General features: G+C 29.8%; 1 long non-coding RNA gene across 2 annotated transcripts in view; it reads right to left on the bottom strand.

The window, feature by feature from the left end:
- Positions 1-8,611: 8,611 nt before the first annotated feature.
- LOC139425957 (uncharacterized) overlaps positions 8,612-22,937 on the bottom strand; it is a 123,831-nt gene continuing 109,505 nt past the window's right edge. For both annotated transcript variants that reach the window (XR_011637128.2, XR_011637127.2), the window contains one exon: positions 8,612-9,078. This is a non-coding gene — a long non-coding RNA (uncharacterized LOC139425957). The remainder of the gene's footprint in view (positions 9,079-22,937) is intronic.

Here is a 22,937-nt window from a genome sequence, read left to right as displayed (position 1 = left end):
TGGTACCTAACGATTGCATCACTGCTGGTACTTCAATTTCTCCCAACGTAAATGTTACAAGTATGCCTCAGACAAAGTTAGATATCGAACGCTTTCTTCAAATTATCCAAAGAAAACATAAATTGCAGCAATCGCAATAAAATCATTCTCCCTCATGAACCAAGAATGGCCTGTGTAAATGCTATCCGACAAATAAGGAAAATAACATCTGAGCAAGACACACATGGCGTGACAACTTCTACAAAATCTCTAGCATCCATAGAGAAAATTGATCCCAACAGAAAATTGATGACATCAGACGAAAACTTGACAATGACTCAACTAACGATCAATCCTACAATTCATTAAACCAAATTGATGAGAAATTAAAAATCATCAACACAAGACTTGAGAAATTAGAGACGTGCTCAATGGTTAAAGTTGACGTTACAAAGACAAAATTACCACCCAAACCTATAATCGTTAAACCACAAGAAGATTGCACCACTAACGAGATTATAGAGAAGCTCATCCAGGAACAACCAAAATTACCAATCAAAAAAGTATATAAAAACAGCAAGATGCTAGAGTTCAAATTCCATAATACTCAACAAAGAGAAAAAGTTCTAACAACGTTACATAAAACTGGTTTACAATATCAAGAGAAGGATGTAAAGCTTTTCTCACTAATCCTACTAAACACTCCCACGACTTTCACAGATAACGAGATAATTGACGTAAAGATAAATGGAGATTTTAATCCAAACTACGATGTCATAAAACTAACTAAACACATACCCCATGAAAGAGACAGCACAAAGCGTCACATCATCATCAGAGTCAACCACAGACTTTCCACAACACTTCTAAAGCTTCAAACTTTTTTCACTGGACTTCATAGGGGCACCATCAAAAAAAGACTAGCATTACTCAGGTGCAGAAAATGCCAAACAATTGGACACCATCAAAACTCCTGTACAGAGTCTCATTGTTATTTAGAGAAATGCGGCTACGAAGGCCATAGTGTTGAAAACTGCACAGAAAGGGAAGAATATTGCATAAATTGCCATTCATCTAACCAAGACTTCAACCTAAATTTGAACTGTCACCACAGAGCCTCCTCATCATCCTGCCCAACTTACCTACATGAATTGAAGGAGTTTTGTCAATCCATTCAGAGTTGAGATTCCACTTTTTAACCGTCGTCAAGCATCTAGCAAACCAGGCAAACGCTTGGAAATATACTTTATAAAGCTAAGAACAGATTTCTAACATCTTCGCCCTTGTTTCAAGGAATTTATTATAATTTTTCGCCTTATTATTAGATAGTTCTAAATTTTTTTTCTTTCATTCTTTCTTTACGCATTAGACAGGGAAAATTCATTCTTTCAAGCCGAACAGTTGGTAATCCTTGAATGCATTAAATATATTAAGAGCACTGAAAACTTCAATAACAATGATAGTTATATCATCTGGTCAGACTCAAAAGCATCAATATCATCAATACTTGATTTTGGCACAAATAAAACGAATTTCTATTGATATTCAACAAGAACTTCAACACACATCAACACAAATTTCCTGGATTAAAGCACACAGCGATAGAGTAGGTACCCGTTATTAGGCTGGAGAGATCAGGACTAGTGACCAAATCCTGGGCTACATGGTTAAGGGTTTTTCATAACCTAGATACATGCTTAGGACTTGGAGGAAAGAAAAAAAAAGCCCAAAAAATTTTCGTCAGCCCACTCAGCGAAAAAAGTTATGACCAGAACAAGCTTTAGCTAGTTTTTGATCTAAAGACTACACGTTTTAATTTCTTTGCCTAGCTTTCGTAGTGCTAAAGTTGGCCCAGATTATATTTTAACGGATATCATGTCGACAATTTTCTAGATTTTCCAGATCTCCTGTTTACATTAATTAGTTTTATTTTGAAAATTACACTCACAAAGAGAAAATATTAAAAAAAAATTCCTTACAAATTACATTTATGATTTTTTTCCCCATTAAATATTTTGAAATCAAATAAGTAGGTAGGTAAAAAAGATGGTAAAAATATAAAAAAAAATTAGTAACAACGCCATAACGACATCTGATTTGAGTAGATTTCAAATAAAATTATAAAAGAGTTAATAAATTCCTTGTGGAAAAGTATCAGGTATATTTTTATAATTATTTGTAATTATTTTGTTGTCATATTTAAACTTGAAATCAAAGTAATTTATCCGAACACATTTCACTACAGTTAAATTTTTGTAGAAAGCATCTGGTTCATACGAAAACTCTTTTAGTTGTTACAAAATCAATAAAATATATCAGCAAATTTTTTCCAATTTTATGAATTTCTACAAGATTAACGAAATGAGACCATAAAATAAATGTTGCTTGAAAAAGAGTTAATAATTAAACCTACTTTTATTACTTCTTTATAATTTTTTTTCCACATCGCATTCGTTGCACAAATAAATATCCCACAAACGGTCAGCCACTTAATTTGGAAGTGAACCGCTCCTAAATTTATCTTGTTTCCATCACCTAATGGCGAACCCAAGTTAATCAGAGAAGTTGAGCAAGAATGATTGGACAATCCTTAATTGATACGCTTTTTTTTTCGTTTTTTTATTTGTATTACTAAAAGGTGTTTCAGTGAAGGGAGGATCCACTAGGAGTAGAATACCAACCTAATACATTACTCGTAGAAAATGGTGAGATAAACAATCTTCTTTATTTTGATTGTATGTTAACCTACAGATAAAGGCAAAAAATCTTAATGTATGGAACAAGAATAAGTAAATAAACTAGATGTGTTTTTTTCTCATAAAATTAGGCAATTTTATGAAAGTTGTCGCAATGCCTAATCTGTAAAACTATGTTAAGTGAAGGTGAAGGCCATTTCCATGGTCATACGGCAAAATTTGAGATTTTTTAAAACTTAAAAACAATGTATTTGCTTTTTCTTACATAGGAATGTTTGAAGTAAAAGATGGCTGTTTATTGACGATAATAAAATAAAATCCTAACAGAATGAGCCTTGGTGGCTCAGCGAATAAAGCACTCGCCTCCGAATGAGGTGAATTGGGTTCGAATCCCAGTGATGGAATAACAGGATTCCGCACCCGGCACACACCGACAACAATACTGGTATAAAATATCTTCAGTGGTAGACGGGTCATGGGTTAGAATCCCTTTGTCATCAGGCTAACCGTGGGAGGTTCTCGTGGTCTTCCTCACCATGTAACACAAACGTGGATTAGTTCCATCAAAAAGTCTTCCACGAAAGCAAATTTCTCCCAATACTTAATCCAGGAATTCCCTTCTCTTCTGGATTGAGCTCAAAATTACAACACTACGAAGTTGAACATTGGTAGTCGTAAACTTAGAATTGGGTTAACTGTTCAACGACGTGGGTTGAAATAAAATAAAATCCTAATAGAATAGACTAGAGAGTGGTAGAATGTTTGAACTCTTAATATTAATTTCACTTCTTTTATATTTTATCATATTCGAATTTTTAAAATCAAATATTTTCTGCTAAGAGATATTAAAATCATTTATTCAAAGAAGTTACGCGCAAAAAAAATCTAAGTAAAAAATCTATTGTTTTTAATCATTTATAATTATTTACTTTATAATTATTATTTTCTAATTACTTATATTTCAATAACGCTCAAAAATATTTTTTATTGTGACATATAACATTTTTGATATCATTTTTAATTTTACTTAAATGAAAAATTTGAAAGCTAAAACGGAATCAGTGAAATAGTTCAATAGTCCATGATTAAGAAAATCAAATTGAAGTACATTATTTTTAGCAATTGCCAGCGCGTTGAAGGGAAATTAGGATGGAGCCTAAACTTTCAACTACTCGTTTTGCCCAGAATTTTCAAATCATATTTTCTAGGTAGAGCACTGTACATTTAATATTATGTATGTACATAAATCACTTAAAAATAATAAATTGCACCGCAGAGTAGAAAATTAAGGAACATTTTGGCATTAATACTACCTTAAAACGCAGTCTTAATATTTTAGAAAGGTGCTATAAATTCTTAAAATGAACTTGTGATATTTTTGATCATTATCAAACATGAAATATGTATTAAACTTTTTTTTAAATAAAGTACCTATAGAAGCATAACTATTTAAAATACTTCACACTTAAAATATTTTATTTAATTTCCATTGATTTCAGTTCTTATAAAGATATCCTGAACAAACATTTTCAATTCTTCAACTTCTCAATCATTAAACCCCAAACATTTTTATTTCCCAATCATAAACATAGCTTATTTTGCTGTCAAACATCTAAAAGTAACTTTCCATCATATTTAGTGATTATTAAACATCATTCATCATCTCCTCTGTCATCACGGGAAGCTTTTTAATTTCCCCTTTCATTTAATGAACTGATCTTGTTGCAAATATTTCGTTTACATTTTAAATTTATATTAATTTTTAGAATCTTATGAAAACAATCAATCACATATTGTTTCATTCTATTTTATAACGTTGAACGACGTTTCCAGATGCGGAATTCGTATCCACCCGCCATCACTGAGATTCGAACCCGGTTCACCTCATTGGAAGGCGAACTCTCTATCCCCTGAGCCTTCACAGCTCAATCATATATTTTATTTTACTTTATAGCCATCGTTGAACAGCCGACCCAATTTGATGGGTTTACGACTACTAATGTTCAACTCCGCAGCCTTGTAATTTTGAACCCAATCCAGAAGACAAGAGAATTCCTGGATCGAGCATTGGAAGAAATTTACCTTCGTAGAGGACTTTTTGATGGAGCTAACCCGCATTTGCCCTACATGGAGAAGAAGACCACAAGAACCTCCCACGGTTAGCCTGACGGCAAGGGGACTCAAACCCATGATCCGTCTACCACTGAGAATATTTCACGTCAGCACTGTGGTCGGTGCAAGCCGGATGCGGAATTCGTATCGTCTGGGATTCGAACCTGGTTCGCCGCATTGGAAGGCGAACGATCTATCCCCTAAGCCATCGCTGCTCAATTACATATCATTGTAATAATTTGCTTTTATTTCATTTAATTGGAACAAGAGAAGAATTACTTTGATATTTTTATTTTATGATATAAGTTTTAGAAAGCAGTATTAAGACCGTTTACATATTGAATAGAACTACATTCTGCGTCTAAAGAAAATCGATAAAAATTTAAGTCGAGGACATTCTTCAAACATTTTTCTTCTTCCGAACTTGTTACAGAACTGCAATTTTTTATTTCAGTTTATTTTGCTCCATTTAACGACCAAACAATTTCATTCATTGTGTGCTTGTTTCGTTGAAAAGCAACAATGTGTGCATTTTCACTCGGATTCGAGAAAGCTCTTACGATTGAAGTTCTTTAAATCGAATTCTGTTTTTTTTTTCGCTTCTTGAAAATGACACGGTTGAAGTTTTAGAATTATAGAGCGTATGCTACCATCTTCCAGTGTAAAAGGAAAGTAGATTCATTTATAGACAGTTAAATCTATTACTTCCGTTGATCATTATTATTTTTTGTAAAAGTTTACGAAATGTTAACAATATTAGCTCAAAATAAATAATATCTCTATGGTAGGAAACAGTTCATGATGTTGGTGATCTATGACAAAATAAAATTTAAAAATTTAAATAAACTTTACACAAAATTGTAGTCCATAAATATTTTTTTTTGGTATTGTACAAAAAATATTTGCAGCATACCAAAAACTTATAAATAAAATTTTAAATTTTTACCTTACATTTAAAAAAAGTACTTCAAAAAAAATTCCGTAACGTTACACATTATTTCCATCGCCTTTCCGAGTTTTTATTATATTTCTCTAAAAAACATTTTTCTTTGCAAAAAATTTCCTAAATTCAGTATTGAACTGTAGTGATGCTGTGTGGCCATACCTCTGCATTATTATTTTATACTAGTGGGTTGCGCCCCCTGCTCTCTAACGCTCGCCAATCCCCGAAAATTGCTAAGCAATCTTATATCGTTTGCTTAGCAAACCAAGCTCGCTTCGCTCGCTGCTAACTTAGGTACATTGCAAATGTACAAAATTCTAAAAATTCCAAACAGTCATTCAAATCCATATAACAACTTTTTCTTAAAAATTTTTTTAGTAAATACTAAGTCATTAAAATAAATTTGAATTCAAATAAATGACAAGTAATTCGTTAAACCTATTAGAAATGTGCTATAGTATAAAATCTTAAGATAAAATTTCTAAAGCGCTTTCGACAAAATACTAAAATAGAGATCTATCGACAAAGACTACTCACTTCTGCCTAGCTTAATAGTATGATATTGCCGAAGCTGATAGTGTGGATTTCGGAAGAGATAACATTTAGTGAGAATGCTCTCTCTTGTTATTTCCGTTTCCGTTTTCAAAAGCGCTATATGTTGAGCCATCTCAGCTAGATTTGGCATGTGACATTTTTAGCGGCAATCATTGGTCGATTTTCTAGCGTTGCCATTCGGTGAGTTGCAATGTGGCTTTTTTAGGTCGCCGTGGAAGAGAAATATATATATAGATTTTTTTTTAATATCTTAAACTTTATATTGCATTTTTCATACATTAGTAAATAAACCATTGACATCAATAATTTTGTTTGTTAATTACATCTCTAGGTTTTGTGGTATTGTATGAAGCCACTTTGCTCCTTGAATCAGGCAAAACACTATAGTCAGTGGTTTTCAAGTATCATCCTCATGACAAGCTGATTGGATGTTCGACTCTTACAATCTTTTAATACAGAGAGATATGAACAGAGCGACAATATTTAGATGAATATTAACTAAGAAACATCAAGAAAATTTCGGTCAATGCCACGAAACTTAATGACTAACCTCATTTGTGTATTTTTTGAGAGGTATGTTATGCGATTTTATAATTTGCCATACTAGCGTCACTTTTTATATTCATAATAGTCAAGTGTAAAGTAGTCAAAAAGCCTAAACTATAAAATTTCATGATGGATCTACATACCTTCAGTCTGATGGCAGGTTAAATATTACAGAAACGTAGAAAATGTAGATTAATTTAAAAATTAGCATTGTCAATTTCAGCTATGCATAATTTTTCTGCTGCTAATTATTTTGATTAAAAAAGAAATTATGATGATATTTTAACTAAAGCTTAATACTAGATAGCAATATGAAAAATATTTCTTTCAATTTTATATTCATATTCCCAAAACTATTATCGTTCCCTATTACATTTATATGACTTTTAATTAAGTATTATATTTAAAGTATGTTTAAATTGTTTCAATAAATAGTAACAGGAGGGAAATATTTTAATAAAAATGTAATAATGTCACCATGATAATAAATGTAATAATATAGAAAAGTAAATGATACTACCTATTGGTAACAACAATGTAAGTGCTAAAAATGTGATGATATAAAATAACTATTCGTTGTTGTACCTTTGACTTACGGCTGGTACATCTGATGATCCAGAATATCATGCACCATTAAGTAAAGGCAAATGGTTAAACATGTTTCAACCTTGGTAACAAAGGGAAGGTGATGCAGATTTAGTCATATATTTTATTCTTTTTTATTTTATGCTCCATATGAAAAAGTGCTTAGCTAATATAAAGTTATTGCGCAATAAATATTCTAATTGCAGCGTTTACAAAAAATTATTTTGATTGTTTGAGTTAAGTCAATGAAAAAAAAAAATTTTTTTTACTAATAAGAAATACCCTTTATTATGTAAGCATTTTTTTACCTTCGATTCAATACATCACGTGTTAGAGAACTCTATAAATTTTCGCCATTTGGTGTGAATCCTTTATTTTATGAATAACAACTGTAAAATTTATCCAACTGCACCCGTTTTACAGTTTTAATTTTATTGCATTTTCATAATTTCACGATTTCAGAAAGAAAAATTGGAACATGAAATCGAATAAACAGTTTCATTTTCTTTTTTAAAAAAATTGTAACTTCTAGTGTATCTTATGTATGCTCGTAAAATTTTATTTCAAATGTTCGAAAAAACATAAGGCTATATTTATTCGCAAGATGAGAAGATGAGCCATAGATTCCTCCAAAAATATATGATTTTAAAACTTCATAGATTTTTCCGTCTTTTTTTAGGTAAAAACAGAACAGAACCGTTTTTGATCCTTTGTGCATATTCCAAATATGCTCAAAAAAGGTATTTCATCGAATGTTTGAACATTTTTGTATCAGAAAAGCTTCAGCAAAAGTCCTATATATTTGTTTTAGACATTTCCTTGGAATATCCTTATTGGAAAAGTTCTTGCATTTGGTATAACATCCTTGAATAAAATGAGAACTATGTATTTGAGAAAAGAATTACAGCAGAAAGAGAAGATGAAATGAAGTTTTGTTTGAAAAAAAATTGAGCCAGTCCTGGGGGTGATTCGTCTTTTTCATTCTTTCACAAAAGATTCTATATCTATATAATAGTACTATATCCCATACATAAAAGAGCATTTCATACACCCTTTACTGGGTAATCTCATATAAAGGACTGGAGTGAAAGTTTTTCGTCTTCCTACTGTCTAACCTAAATTTAGTATTGAGCAAAAAAAACTACATAAGCCAAGACAATATTTTTATTTTTCAAAACATATTTTTTGAAATAAATATAAATGTCAAAGTCTCCTAGGTTTTTAACACATTTTTTTTCATTCGAAAGGTATATTCATAATAGACAACAGTAGCTGAACAATTCTTGACATTTAAACGTAGTTTAGACGGTGAATACATGCAGGTAATATTCTGTGATTAATTAAAAGCTAAGAATTGTCAAAACTAAATTAAACGAAAATTTCTCCAGTCAGTTAACAAAATGGAGAGTCTATGCCTATGTAAGGTTGTTATCTAAGTTTCGACCCCGTCAGGGCCCCAACTCATTCGTCTCAGTGGTGAAATATTAAAATAGCCGAAGCTCATATCAATTTAGGTATAATAAAAAGGAGCAATGCAATATTAAGATAAACAAGAAAAATATGTACAAGAAAGTATGTATAAGATATTTACAGAAAATAATCTCAGCTCCCTCTCTGCCTCACCTCTCCCCTTATCGACTTCACTGGTGCACAGACAGGAACCTTGATTAAATAGAAAAGAAAAATATTTGCAAATTAAGAGGTAAATCGTTGGTACCTATAAGTTATGGATGTAGAGTGCCAATTATCCGAACCAATTAGGTCAATGCCGATTTGGATAACGAAAAATCGATATATGTTTTTAAAAATAGCTATGAGAATGCTAATGTCTAACTTCTTTTTGCTCTTTTTTCAGGATTATGATTGGGAATTATCATACTAAATACTATTAATATGACTATCGTGTATTAGTATTATACTATCGGGATTATTATATCATACTAAACTAGGCCCATTTAAAATTATTTTTCATAATTTTTTTTTTGCAAAAACTAGGAAAAGGAGTAATTCCTTACTAGAAACCACTTGTCAGTCGCTATCTACGCTATCATTGAAACTAGAGAACAATTGAGACTTTTTTTCCAAGTTTACCCAAGGACAAAAAGAAGCTACTTTTGACCCCTTTCAGATATTCAAGAAATAAAGATGCATTTTTGCGAAAAAAATTTTCGTTTTGGAAAGGTAGGAAGAAACACATGATCCTTGACCGATCCGGATAATTGTACAATCAGATAAATCGGTATTCGGATAATCAGAGCTCTACTGTATATGTATTTATTTTTTTGCTCCTTTTAAAACTAAATATTTGTTAAACATTTTATGAACTAGCTGATTATTAAAAAAATGTATTGCTGTACTTAGCATTTATTCACATTCATTATTTGTATACCCATTTTTAATGCATATGTTACCGGCAAAGTATGGAACGCCGGCATTCAATAAAATGCCTAGGCATTGTATATAATGCCGGATGCTTTTAGGCAAAGGTATGAAATATGAGAAATATTAGATACTTTCCCTAGGCATTGTATATAATACCTAGGCATTCTATCGAATGACAAATGCTATTTAGGCAAAGTACGAAAAAAACGCCCTGATGAGGTTATTATGTAAATGATGTGCATTTCTCAAAAATAAAAATGTTATTCTGAAAAAGTAATGAGAGTGCCATTAAAAAAATTTATTCAAAATGCGTGAAGAAAAATGAAAGTTGTACAAAACATAATTTATGCCTTTATTATTAAGGGAAACAAAATTTTCGTATAAAAAATTCGCATTTAAGTCACAATTATTTTCAGTTTCGAAATAAATATTGCACAAAATATCCATTTCATCACCTTTACTAGCGTGGCCACAGAAGATTTTATACTTTGCCGGTTTCTCATTTTGCATTCGATAGAATGCCTATGAAATGTGTGAAATATAAATCATTTCATACATTGACGGGTAGTTTTAGGCATTATATACAATGTCTAGGCATTATATACAATGCCGGATTTCAAACTTTGCCGGTAACTTATACATTAAATAATGCTTGCTTAAAAGTCATTTCTAGTAGATAGTTTTGAATACAAAGGAAAAATAATGTTTAATTTAAAATTTATAAGCACAATTTTGGCTTTTATGTGTCTTGTTTCATTTGCTTGCTTAAAGAAATTAAAAAAATAGCAGCTCTATAGATTTACTATGAGGAGAAAGCCTGATTTTGAGGGACCCGCGACAAGTGAAGAAATGGAATTTCCCTATGATCTCCTTCCCCAATAATAATCTTAGCAGTTTAAGCTGATTATCCCTTATCTATAAGGATTCCAGTTAATATGGTATAAAGTTTAGACCTTTTAAATGATGGAATGCTTTTAAAAACTACAAAAAGTTTTAATTTCTCCGGACTTAATAATTGTTGATCTGATGATTGGATTTTCATTTGCTAGGATGCAACCTTACTGATATAATGGAATGACCGAAAAGCTGAAAAAATATTTAGTCAGTATATATATGGGTCATTCTCACAAAAACAGTCATTTTTATGTCCCCAGTATATTTTATATTTGTTTTACAGCTTACGAAAAAAAAAATTCACGGAAAGTGTCCTTCAGAATGCAAGCTAACAAAAGAATAAAAATAAAATTATCAATTTTTATTTTTTATTTATTTTAGGCAATTAAAATATACCAATATGTCATACCCTCACTTGTCCCCACTGCTGATTTAAAAAAAGAAAAAAATTGTTTCTGAAATGAAAATTTTTTTTTTACAAATTCGTGTTTTTTATTTCAGAATACTAAAATATAGAATTCAGAAAATCAATTTTAAATTTAATTTCTGATAAAAATATTAACACAGCACTATTTTAAACTTTGTCCCCAGTGTTTCGCGTCATTCCCTCACAACAATGTTCTTATCACCTGCAATCTTCTTAGAATAAAAATATTTTAATAAAAACTTCATAAGTTAACAACTGGCATCATAGAACAAAATTGCAGTATGTTTCCATCTTCAACTTAAAGAAGCTTTGCTGTGGAATAAATTTGAATAAATCAAACCAGGTAAAATTTTTTACATTTGTCATTCCCTCATGTCATTTTTTAGAGTAAAATAAAATACAACTTCATCGAGAAAGTGGATAATTATATGTTGCTTTCTTGTATGAATATAATTGTATGTGATTGACTTCAGAAATTAATTAGGCCTAACTGTTATTTTTAAATTTTATTGAATTCGTCATTCCCTCACTAGTGTATAAAGTGAGGGAATGACGCTGAAGTGAGGGAATGATTCAAGATGAGTATATTATCAAATTTTTCTTTGTTCAATCGTGCCAGCCAATTTTATTTCCCAAACCTGTAAAAACTATTAAATATATAAGACTAAATTATAATAAATATTAGATATACTTAGTATGTTATCATTTTCAAACTTTAGGTAGATGTAACTTAGATAAAAACATGTATTAAAATAAAATATCATTCCCTCACTATTAGTGTCATTCCCTCACTTTTTAAATAGTGAAAATAATTAATTTACTTATTAATTAATTTGAAAAATAAATTAAAAAATTAATAAATTAATTTATTAAATTAATTAATTTATTTATTAAATTAATTAATTTATTTATTAAATTAATTAATTAATTATTAATTATTATAAATTAATTATTAAAAATTAATTAATTTAAATATTAAGTATAATTTATAGGATATATACTTTCTTTATAACGCGATTACATATTTCTATTAATATAAAAAGTTTCAGAGCTTTTTATTCACTTTACTTTTTTGGGATTTTATGAACTGAAAAATGACAGTTTTCGTGAGAATGACCCATATATATATATATATATATATATATATATATATATATATATATATATATATATATATATATATATATATATATATATATATATATATATATATATATATATATATAAACTTTATATATATATATATATATATATATATATATATATATATAAACTTTATATATATATATATATATAAACTTAATATTTATAGTTAATATTTATATAATATATAAAAATATTAATTATTTTAAGTTACGGAATACGGCGAAAAAAAGCTATTTCTCTAAACAAATACGCCTTTTTATTAACAGCTTCGGTTTCTTGTGAGACAAAACATCGAAGTAACCACAATCCCGACAGAATGAGCCTTGGTAGCTCAGGGAATAGAGCTCTTGCTCTCAGGATGTATTTGAATAGTGACACGACCCATCCTATTTGTGTAGGGTTTACGTCAAGCAGAAATTGTACAATAAATAGAAATAAAAGTTACAGAAGCACCCAAAGGGGCAAGCAGACAGTCAAAAGACCATAGTAATAAAATCAAACACAATAAAATCACAATGTAATAAAATCGAACACAAAAAGGTTAAAATTACTGAGATTACATCGTAATGGAAAAATGCAGGTAAACCGATAAAAGGAAATTGTAAACAGTTGACAGTGATAAAAAACCCCTATGAAAGCATAAAATCAAGCCCCAGTAGAAAAGATGAATGGCAAATAATGAGTTACATAAAATCATCAAAGAAAAAACATTGAAAATGGAATAATGTAAAACAATAAGTTAAAAGCCGATGAAATGCCTGAGACACCCAAGAAGTAGGGAGCGCAGGTTCCGGGTCCTATTGCCTGTCTCCGAGTACATCTTCCAGTGTTTGTTTAATAATAGAGATGATAATTTTTCTGCAGGCCAAACTGGCAAAACATTGGTGTTGATTAAAATTGGTAAAAATATTGTCACGAAGTGTCCGGAATCGGGGACAATTAAAAATTAAGTGATCGATTGTCTGTTGTTCCCCACAGTAATTGCATTGAATGTTTTTATTAAAAAGTCTAATTTGATGTTCTCCGAACACTCCATGACCCGTTAAAAATTGGTTAAAATAAAAATTTGCCTGCAGTCTGTTTAGTTTTGGATCCTTGAAGAATTTAAAAGTTCGCCTGTCCTTCCCAGAACTCTGCCACTCCCGCTTCCAGCGACTCATATTGTGTGATTTGACCGCGGTTTTAATTTGGGCATTGGAACTGGGGACTTCAATTGAGATGTTGCAGTCACTCGTGGCTTCTTTTGCTGCCCGATCCGCCTCCTCGTTGCCTTGAATGCCCACATGGGCTTTGACCCAATTGCAATCAATGTTGTCATGCCAAAGAAGTTTTATCTCTTCCACAAGTTTCGAAATAGGCTTTGGATTGCTTAGTGCTTGCAACGAGGACAGCGAATTGGAGTAGACGGTTGCCCTAGGATAATCCATGTCAGAAAGCCATGAAATTGCCTTTTTAAATGCCACGAGCTCTGCAACATAAACGCTAGAGTTATAAATACTTTTTACCGTATGCACTGTAATTTTTACAGTAATAATTATTTTAAAATCACTGAATCATTATAAGTAAATAAATATTAGTGTAGAAATTACTATATGGAAATTTACAGTAAAAATGGGTTTTATGGATACTGCCCTCTGAGCGTCAATCAGGACTCATTATTTTCGAATTTAATCCAGAGATTTTTAAAATGCAGATTTTAGACTACTAAACGTTAAAAGGTTTTTAACTCTTCTCTGTGAGTTTTTACAGATTAAAAACGGCTTTAAAATTGGTCTGCCCATACAGCATAATTTTAAATGATCTCCACATTTAACACAATGATTCAGTAATTTAAACAAGTCGTAAAGCCTTTTTAGTTTTATTTTAACTAGACTTTTTGAAATAAGTCTTAGCTAAACACTTGTTATAACATTAAAAACTTATATACTTCGTGTTAAATGTTGAAAATATAAGTAGTCTGAAAATCCGATATCTTGATTGCTAAATAAATATCTTTAGAGGAATAGTTTCAAATAAAAAGAAAGCGGTAAATCTAAGAAGAAACGTGACTTTCTCTTCCCCGCTTTTGTATCGACACCTCATTAAAGTGTTGAGGACTCTAGTTAAAACTATAACAGAGAACATAACGATCTTTCGGATAAAGTTTCTTACAAAATCGAACACAGAATAAACAGTTTAGGGAACAATTTTAGAAATAAAAGATATCTTTTGAAAAGAAACAGTTCCTCCCATTTTCCTTTGTTATAATAGTCCATTTTTGTTTTATTGGAAATTACCTCGATAACAATATTAGTTATAAATTAGTGTACATAACGGTAATAGTTTGAAGAAAATATTTAAAAAAGGAACAGAGATAGAAATTGCTTTAAAATTATATGCACTATAAAAATTGATGAAAGTGCTTATTGGAATATGCTCCGAACAAAAATTTCATCAAAGTGACGAAATAACTGTCATCACTTCTTGGAGGAAACAAATTTCGTCAAAACTAAAGAAATATTTTGTCACTCTATTTTTTTCAGAAAAATAATAATAATAATAAAAAAAAATAAAAAAATAGCGCCTAATGTATCTAAATATTCATAATAATCCCTTTATCGTGGACACCATATAGGTGAAACTATGAAGCCAAAACAACGCAAGAAGTACAGATAGAACAAAGAGATAAATTATATTCATGCCTGCAGCAGAATTCGGACCCGTGATCTTCCTGTTACGAGGCCATCTCCTTAATTACCATACAGGCAGGTCGGCTGGTTAGACTTTATTTTCAATCGTCTAGTCATTTTAGCTTCATCCTTCGAGTTAACAATCTCCCACAATGCACTACGATGAGGTTCCAAGTTGAGGAAACATTTTCGTCATTTATTTGTGAGTTCGCGCTTCGTCACAAATCACGTAGTTTCGTGATGTAATGATTCTCAAAATTAATGAATTACAGCTCAAAGATTTCTGAATCGTCAAAAGTGAGAGTTTTATTTCCAAGAATGCAATCTGAGTGTAATTGATTCGAAAAATATTCAGTAAAATCAATAGACTCGTCGGCTCTACCTCCTATTCGCTTCGCTCGACTTCCCCCGTGATCGCTTCTCATTCAAGAAGAAAGAGCTGTTAATGTCCATTTTTTACACAAATTACGATTGGATTACCATTTGTTTCAGCTTGAGGAAGACTTAAGTGTGTGCAAATAACATGGAAAATTGGTAACTCCTCTTAAGCTTGTAAACTCTGTCAGTAAAGATAGGTCATTCTGTGGGAAAACAGTACCATGCACGAATGAATTTTTTTCTCAGAATGAGCTTTCAATGAACATAAACTGTTTCCTCCCTTGATCTTCTTAAACGTTTTTTTTGTTTTAAAAGTCGACAAAAATAATTTTGTTTAGAAAATATGTAATTATTATAATATCATGTAAGTACATTATATATATATGTTAATTGTAACGAAACGAAGGGATAGCTGGATCTGAAAACAAACAACATGAAAACAAACCTTAGAAATACGGAATAAGAGATACAATACACAGTAATAAATAAGGAGTAACTTTACTTGTTAGTACTATAGAACGATAACTTTGTATAACAGTGCGCATTGGAAACTCTTTTATCTCTTGTTTTAAAAGTTTTGATTTAAATGTTAAGATTTATATAAGGCAAGATATAACCTCTCTTTTTTTATTTATTCATAATTTTTGTTACTTTTAACATCAAGTCAAGTATAAGTTTATGAAAATTGTGGGCGAGATAAATTTTTCCACAACAATTTATTAATTAAATAATAATAATAATTAATTAATTGTTATTTAAAGAAAACAATTGCAAAAACACTCAAAAATGCAGTATCTATTAAACAAGTAAGAATTTCGAAAAAAAAACTTTCGTTAAAGTTACAACTCAAAATGGTCCATCAACACTTCAAATTTTAACTCTGAAGTTGCATTTCAGCAGACAGTATTTTGACCAACATTTGTGTGCTAGAAGTTTATCGGTTAATAATCATCGAAATAATCAGATCGAATTTTTTTATTTCCTCGAACTCTTTGTAGATTTTTCTACAGAGCTTCGTACTTTTAAGATTTCGTAATTTTAAGTTTTATAGATTTTGAGCAGCACAAAATGTAAAGCAAAAGAATTTCAATTGAGAAAAAAGTTATAAAAAAAGCAATTAAAATTGCAATAAATTTCGAACAAATTAAAATTTTGAAAAAAAAGCTCTATGCTAAGCTCATAACTATCTAATTGACATTGCAGCATTCAATATTAACCATCTTCATGATAAAATTATGCAGAATGAGGCATAATTTTCAAAATCCGAAATTACCTAAAAAAATACGAAGAAGATAGCTAACTAAATAAATGTTACAAGTAGAAAGAGCTAAATAAAAAATAAACGAATAATTTGCAGGTAAATACCATTGTAACTTTCACTAATTTTATTCCGATAACAGCCGAAAATAACTAGATGTTATTTATTGATTCATGACCTTTTTATTGGCCATTATGCTTTATAAGAATTCCCGAAGCAATAAGTCAGAAATTACCTTTTTATGATACATAGATAAACAACGTAATTGTAAACAATGTACATTTTTCCTGCTCTCCAATGAAGAATCCTTTTTGTAATAATTGCGAATAGTAAAGAAGCAAATAAAAAAAATAATAAGACTTGATCTCAATTTAATTTTGCTCAAAAAGCTGTACAATTATTTGCCTAATAACATCTAACGTGTAATACAGGAAAAACTGTTTAAAAAGTATATATATTTTTTAATTCAAAGCATTGTTTAGTATTTATTTTTCCAAATAGGATTCATTTTCCCTAGGTTTCTTCAATTACTTCACAGATTCTAATATGCATAATTTGCATTAAGTTTAGGAAAAAGACTTAAAAATGCAACACAGTTAACTATGCATATATTTAAAATAATGTGATTGTGTGAACTTAGTTCGGGAAATAGATCAATTCAGGGCTTTGCCATGGGTTTCTTTGTCTTATAACGTCGTGTTAAATATCTTTTTACAATCAAAATAGTAAATGACTAAATTGTTTAAAAAAAATTATTAATAGTAAAAAAATCATCTCAGTGTATTGTGGTACCCTAAGATTTGCAAGCTAAGGTATTAAAAATTGCTCACATCACTCACCTCGGTCTGAAAAAGACTTACGTGCTTATAACTGCTAAATATGTTTGGACAAACATGTATCGAGACACTAAAAATTGTGTTCTCTGTGTGAAGTGTGACCGTAAAAAAATTACAGTGTACACCAACCACCTCTTAAGTCTTAACCTATTCCTAAAGCGATATTGTTGGGCCCATAAGAAACTGTGGCTATGTTTTTACTATTCCGGATCATTTTACTAAATTTGTAAAATTATATCCCTTAAATAACTCAACTGCTGAGACTGTATCTCACCACATGATTGATTACATTTCTAACAATGTAACCTGCTATGATCTTGTTTGATTTGGGAACACAGTTTAACTGTGAAATATTTCATTGCGTAAATAAGGCTCTTGGTATTCATTTGGCCCATACTATTCCCAAAAATTCCCAGTGTATTAGAGCTACCGAAAGAATTAACTTATCTATTAAAACATCTTTTATTACTTTGAATAAAGCAGTTGTATCATTTAACAATTCCATATTAATTCATCAAAATTTGTATAATGGCATAGTACATCCTTCTACAAATTTTACCCCTAATCTTTTACATTTTAGAAGAGAATTAAGTTTGTTATTCGATACTTTTAATCCTAAAATCCAACCACTACAGTTGGATAAAACCCATTATGTCAAAAACCTGTTAGACGATTTAAGTAATGTATACAAAGAAATATATAGTAATTTGGAGAAACAACAGCAACGGCAAAATGAAGTTCAAGAAAGTAAAACATAGAATATTTAATGTAAAAGATATTATTTATTTACATTCCGGTTGTATTTTTAAAACAAAATTTTTAGGTCCTTTTATTTTTATCTTTATTTTATAACCATCGCTGAACAGCGAACCGAATTTTTGGGTTTACGACAGCTAATGTTCAACTTCGTAGCCTCGTAATTTTGAACTAATCCAGAAGACAAGGCCCCCCAGAGGTATTGATTTGTTATGGGAACATGGAGGACTTTGCGACTCGACAGATTTAACGTGCATCAGTCACCACTGACTACACGGGGAGTGTTCGAAAGGTGGGGATCGAACCCACGAACTCCTGGACATGGGCCCATATGTCCTTTTATAGTAACTGAGGTTCATAACGATATTCATGTTTCAATTAAACGATTAGACTCTCCTTTATAAAAAGCTTTTAAGGTTAATATTAGCCACGACTTCCACATTTAATTTTTTGGAAGCCTCAAAGTAAATTTAAAAGAAAAGTAATTTAGATATAAATTTAGTTTTTTCTTCCTTTTGATTTTCCAAGTTAGAAAATTTAGTCCAAAATTTGGACACACAGTCTGGAAGACTACACGTGCTTCCCCTTTTTCATTCTGGCTATCATCATTTTTAGACACAGAAACATGTGTAGTATTTATAACAGCATTGTGGAACTTTTAATAAACTTGTTCATCAAATGCTTAAAGAAAAAAAAAATTTGTCCTTTTATCTTCCATGAGACTGGCTTAACAACTGAGCTTAACCTATTCAGAGATCCTCCTGCTTCTCCTCGTATCTGATACTGAATGTCAAGTGAAAGAAGAATAAAACTCTGAAGAAACTTTTATGCCATGTATCTTCGATCCTAAATCAAAAACACTAACACTGATCTGGTGAACCTGGAATTAATCCTTCTAGGACGAAGGATTTCTGTAGTATTAAATATTTTCATTTAAATCAATGTCATCTTTAACGAACTTTAAACGCAATGTATTTATTGTTTATTTTGAACTCAATCATCACGCCATTACAAATAATTTTAATCGTTTAATCCCTTTAAATATACGACTAAAGCTCTAGCTGAAATCTGATTGAAGATATTTAAAAAAAATTGTCCTTTTTTTTCAAATATCTACCGGAAATGAAAGGAAATAAATGTAGTCTAACATATTCAAATTTATTCAAATCAATTATTCAAAGACATTTCGAAACGGTTTTTTTTATAAAATACCTAGATAGACTTTAGTTACATTTTCAATTACATTAAAATTATCTCATTCCTGATACAAAATCTTACGTTGTTTTCAATTCATGTTTTAAGTTCATTTGTTCTTTTTAGAAACAAAAAAAATATTTCAAAGTAGCTGCATGCAAAGCCAGCAGTCTATATTGTGTATCAATTCCTAGTTGGATAAGATAATTTAATTTGTTTCTAAATTTGATCGAGGTTGAATTTAAATATTCAGCAAGTTTTATGTAAGTCTGTTTTATGACTACATCTAGGCAAAAACAATTTTATTTGTAAATCTTACAGAAATATAAGTAAATCATTCATTATGTACTAAGATTTTCTTTAATGATTTTCAGAAATATTCATTATATTTTAATAGTTGTAAGGTATCCTTACAAAAAACTGCATTGAATTTATATGCATATATAAATTAAAAGTGCTACTTAAAAAACTTTTAATTTTTTTATAAGTTTTTGTATTAATGAATTTTCTAATTTTAAGCATACAAAATTTCAAGAATTGAACTAATTTTTTTAATTGTTTTTTAGGTATAAGCGTGTTAAACAAAGTCTAAAACACGTCTGAAACAAAATTTTATTTTATTTTCTCGGCAAAGGACATTTTATTCTTATTCCCCGTTGTGAGGCGTTGAAAATACAATCAAGTACGAAAAATATCCTATGTAAAACTATTTCCTGTATGTAGAGCTTTGAAAAGACAGTTTAACATAATGTGGTGCCTTGAATTGCTTAAAAAGTGTTAAAGAAACTCTTACTGTATGATTTAAATAATGCTGATTAACTTTAACCGCAGCTCACCAGACGTAAACCTTTAGAGAACTTCTTTAAGACAACGTTAATTTTCGGCGAATCAAACTAAAAAAAATTTTTTCTAAACTTTTTTACAAGCTAAGGGAAACAATAGAAACGAGATTGAAATTTAATTTGCAAGTGTGTATTAGTAATGTCTTCTCCATATTTTCAGATTTCACCGTATTTTTAAAGGCTTCTAAAAGTGCTTTACCTAAGTGGCATTTTGGTTAGTAATCATGTACTTTCATGAAATCAGAGGAACGTAAAAATTTTCAGTGTGAATCTAATGATATCAGTCCTCAAAACTATAAAAAATTTGCAATCTTAAGGATTATATTTGATCTTTATGAATCTATTAATCTAAATTTTAAATCTTAATATTCTATATCTTTTTTTAGTAGTAATTCTACAGTTTCTTCCCTAAAGATTCTAAAAATTCTTTAGGCATTGCTAATAAATTTATTTAAAACTTTCATGCATTTCTCTCAATTATTCTTCGATAATTTGCTTATCTATTTTAAAATTTATAATGAATACTTCTGAGCCCATTTAAAAATTAATATTATATCATATTATATTATATCATTAATATTATAATAATAATTAAGGAGAAAAGGTGTAAAATAGCAGACCTATTTTAAAAATCTAATTATTTTCAGGTTTTTAGATTCCATTAAAAAAAACTCATTTTTACTTAATCGAAATTTAAATGCAGTTTATTTCACTAGATTGAATATTTCTCCCTCGCATTAGTTATACTTCAATAAAATTAAAAAGGAAGTTGAATACTATGCTGAGAATTTATAATCATTTTCTAATTTTTCTCGTAATATTGCCCATTACTAAAGGATAAAAATTCCTAGATTTACTCATGTTGCAGCATGTGATAATAAACGTTTATAATCTTTGAAAAAATATTACTCGAATTTCTTTTATACCTATGTTTCAATTTATTAACTGTAAATTCAAACTTTCCTTTTTTTTTAAAAAAAAAGTTAGGAATTATAACTTTGAAATTTTATTTCCAATACAAAGCACACAAAAAAAAATAACTAAGAAAAAACTATCCAGTTTTGAATTTAAAAAAAGACATTCTTCACATTAATTAGAAGTTTAAAGTCTTACTGTGATAATTAAATAACACATGACGCCTTTTCATTTTTTCTATAATTTAACAAAAAATTATGTTTTCTTAGCTTTTTTTCTTTCACCGACATTGCCCAGAAAAAAATATTTTACAGCAGTACCAAAACTTTTTAAACATTTTTTTTTAATTATAAGCTAATAGCACAAGTATTTTTTCTTTTATAAAAATAAGTTAATTGAGGATTGCTTAGGATAAATCTCTTTTGTCAGAATAATTATTTGAAAAAAAGTATTACGTTTTAAATTCTAAAAGACAAAAAGGTTTAAATTATATACTAAAAAACCCAATTGCAGTTATTTAATTAACGTATTGATTTACGTTGAAATAGCTGTGAAACAAATTGAATCTTAAAGAAATGTATGATAATGGGAATTCAAGTGCAAATTCATCACATCACATAAACTATGTTTTTTATAGATATATTTATGAAATAAACATGATAAAATTTATCGCCTTCGTCGGTTTTCGAAACAGGCTTACCTCAATAGGAGATACTTACATGAATATGTCTTGTAATATAGTTTCATATTAATTCCTAAAAGAATCTTTGCTGCAAACGTATGGCTTGAAGAGATATCTAGAGCTATTAAAGTGCATATTTACAAATGTCATATTAAATTTTGAACCGAATTATGCATAAGAATTGTGAAGCTCAGACTGTATGCCATGAGAACATTCTGAGTAAAGCCTTTAGAAGAAGATCAAGGCCCACCTAATCCTATCGAGCCTGAAAAAATTGATGTCTAATGCACTTTAACTTGGAGGCTCTTGAATTTTTTTTAAAAATTTAATAACAAATGTAAACATTTAGAGGTTTTTCCCTCTTTTGCAATTATGACCAAGAATTAATCGAAATAGAATATATTTTAATGTATAAACTAAGCTGAACAGACAAATTTTTGTTTACCAATATTAAACGTCTCTCAGCCTTGTAATTTAAAACCCAGCAAAGAATATTGACTTCCGAATTAAGCATTGAAACAAATTCGCTTTCGAAGAGTATTTTTTTAAATTTTAGAAATTGAAACCTACGTCCTTTTGCCAGAGAGACTCGCATTGACTCGCAAAACTCGAAATTCGAAAAAAATAGCATAATTCTCAAACTCATCACCAGCACTGCCGTCGTTTTACTCTGAGAGTGGTACGTGGATTGACTATGACATAGCAAGGATTCGAAGCTAGACTTTAAAAACTGCTGCAATTATTGCAGCATATTTTGTTGTATTTTTTACTGCATAAATGTCGTAATCATAAATGAAATCATTTTTTGCTTTGAAATCGTTTGTTTTCAGTCACGTGAGCCAGATAACCAATCTAAACGATTTCTTCCGAATAAAATCGTTTGCTGCCATTTTAAGTTGGTTTCAGAACATATGGCGTAGTTTTATATTATGAGATCAGTGCTGGTTAGAAATCAATTGAATTTCGTTGAAGCCGATGGAATTCTCTGGTTTTGAAGCAAAAATTTACAGTATACAAAATAGTATTACAAAAGACAAGATTTGTCAATTGTCCAAGAAAATTGAGCTGGTTGATATTATTTATTATTAGATATTAGATATTATTTCCACATATATTTTTTACTATTAATTGCATATTATGTA

The sequence above is a fragment of the Parasteatoda tepidariorum genome, chromosome 7 (genome assembly GCF_982258835.1).
Source record: "Parasteatoda tepidariorum strain Cologne lab strain chromosome 7, Ptep-v5.0, whole genome shotgun sequence".
NCBI classification, from domain to species: Eukaryota; Metazoa; Arthropoda; class Arachnida; order Araneae; family Theridiidae; genus Parasteatoda; species Parasteatoda tepidariorum.
Note: the sequence above shows the minus strand (reverse complement) of the source record. Positions and strands in the feature narration are given on the sequence as shown.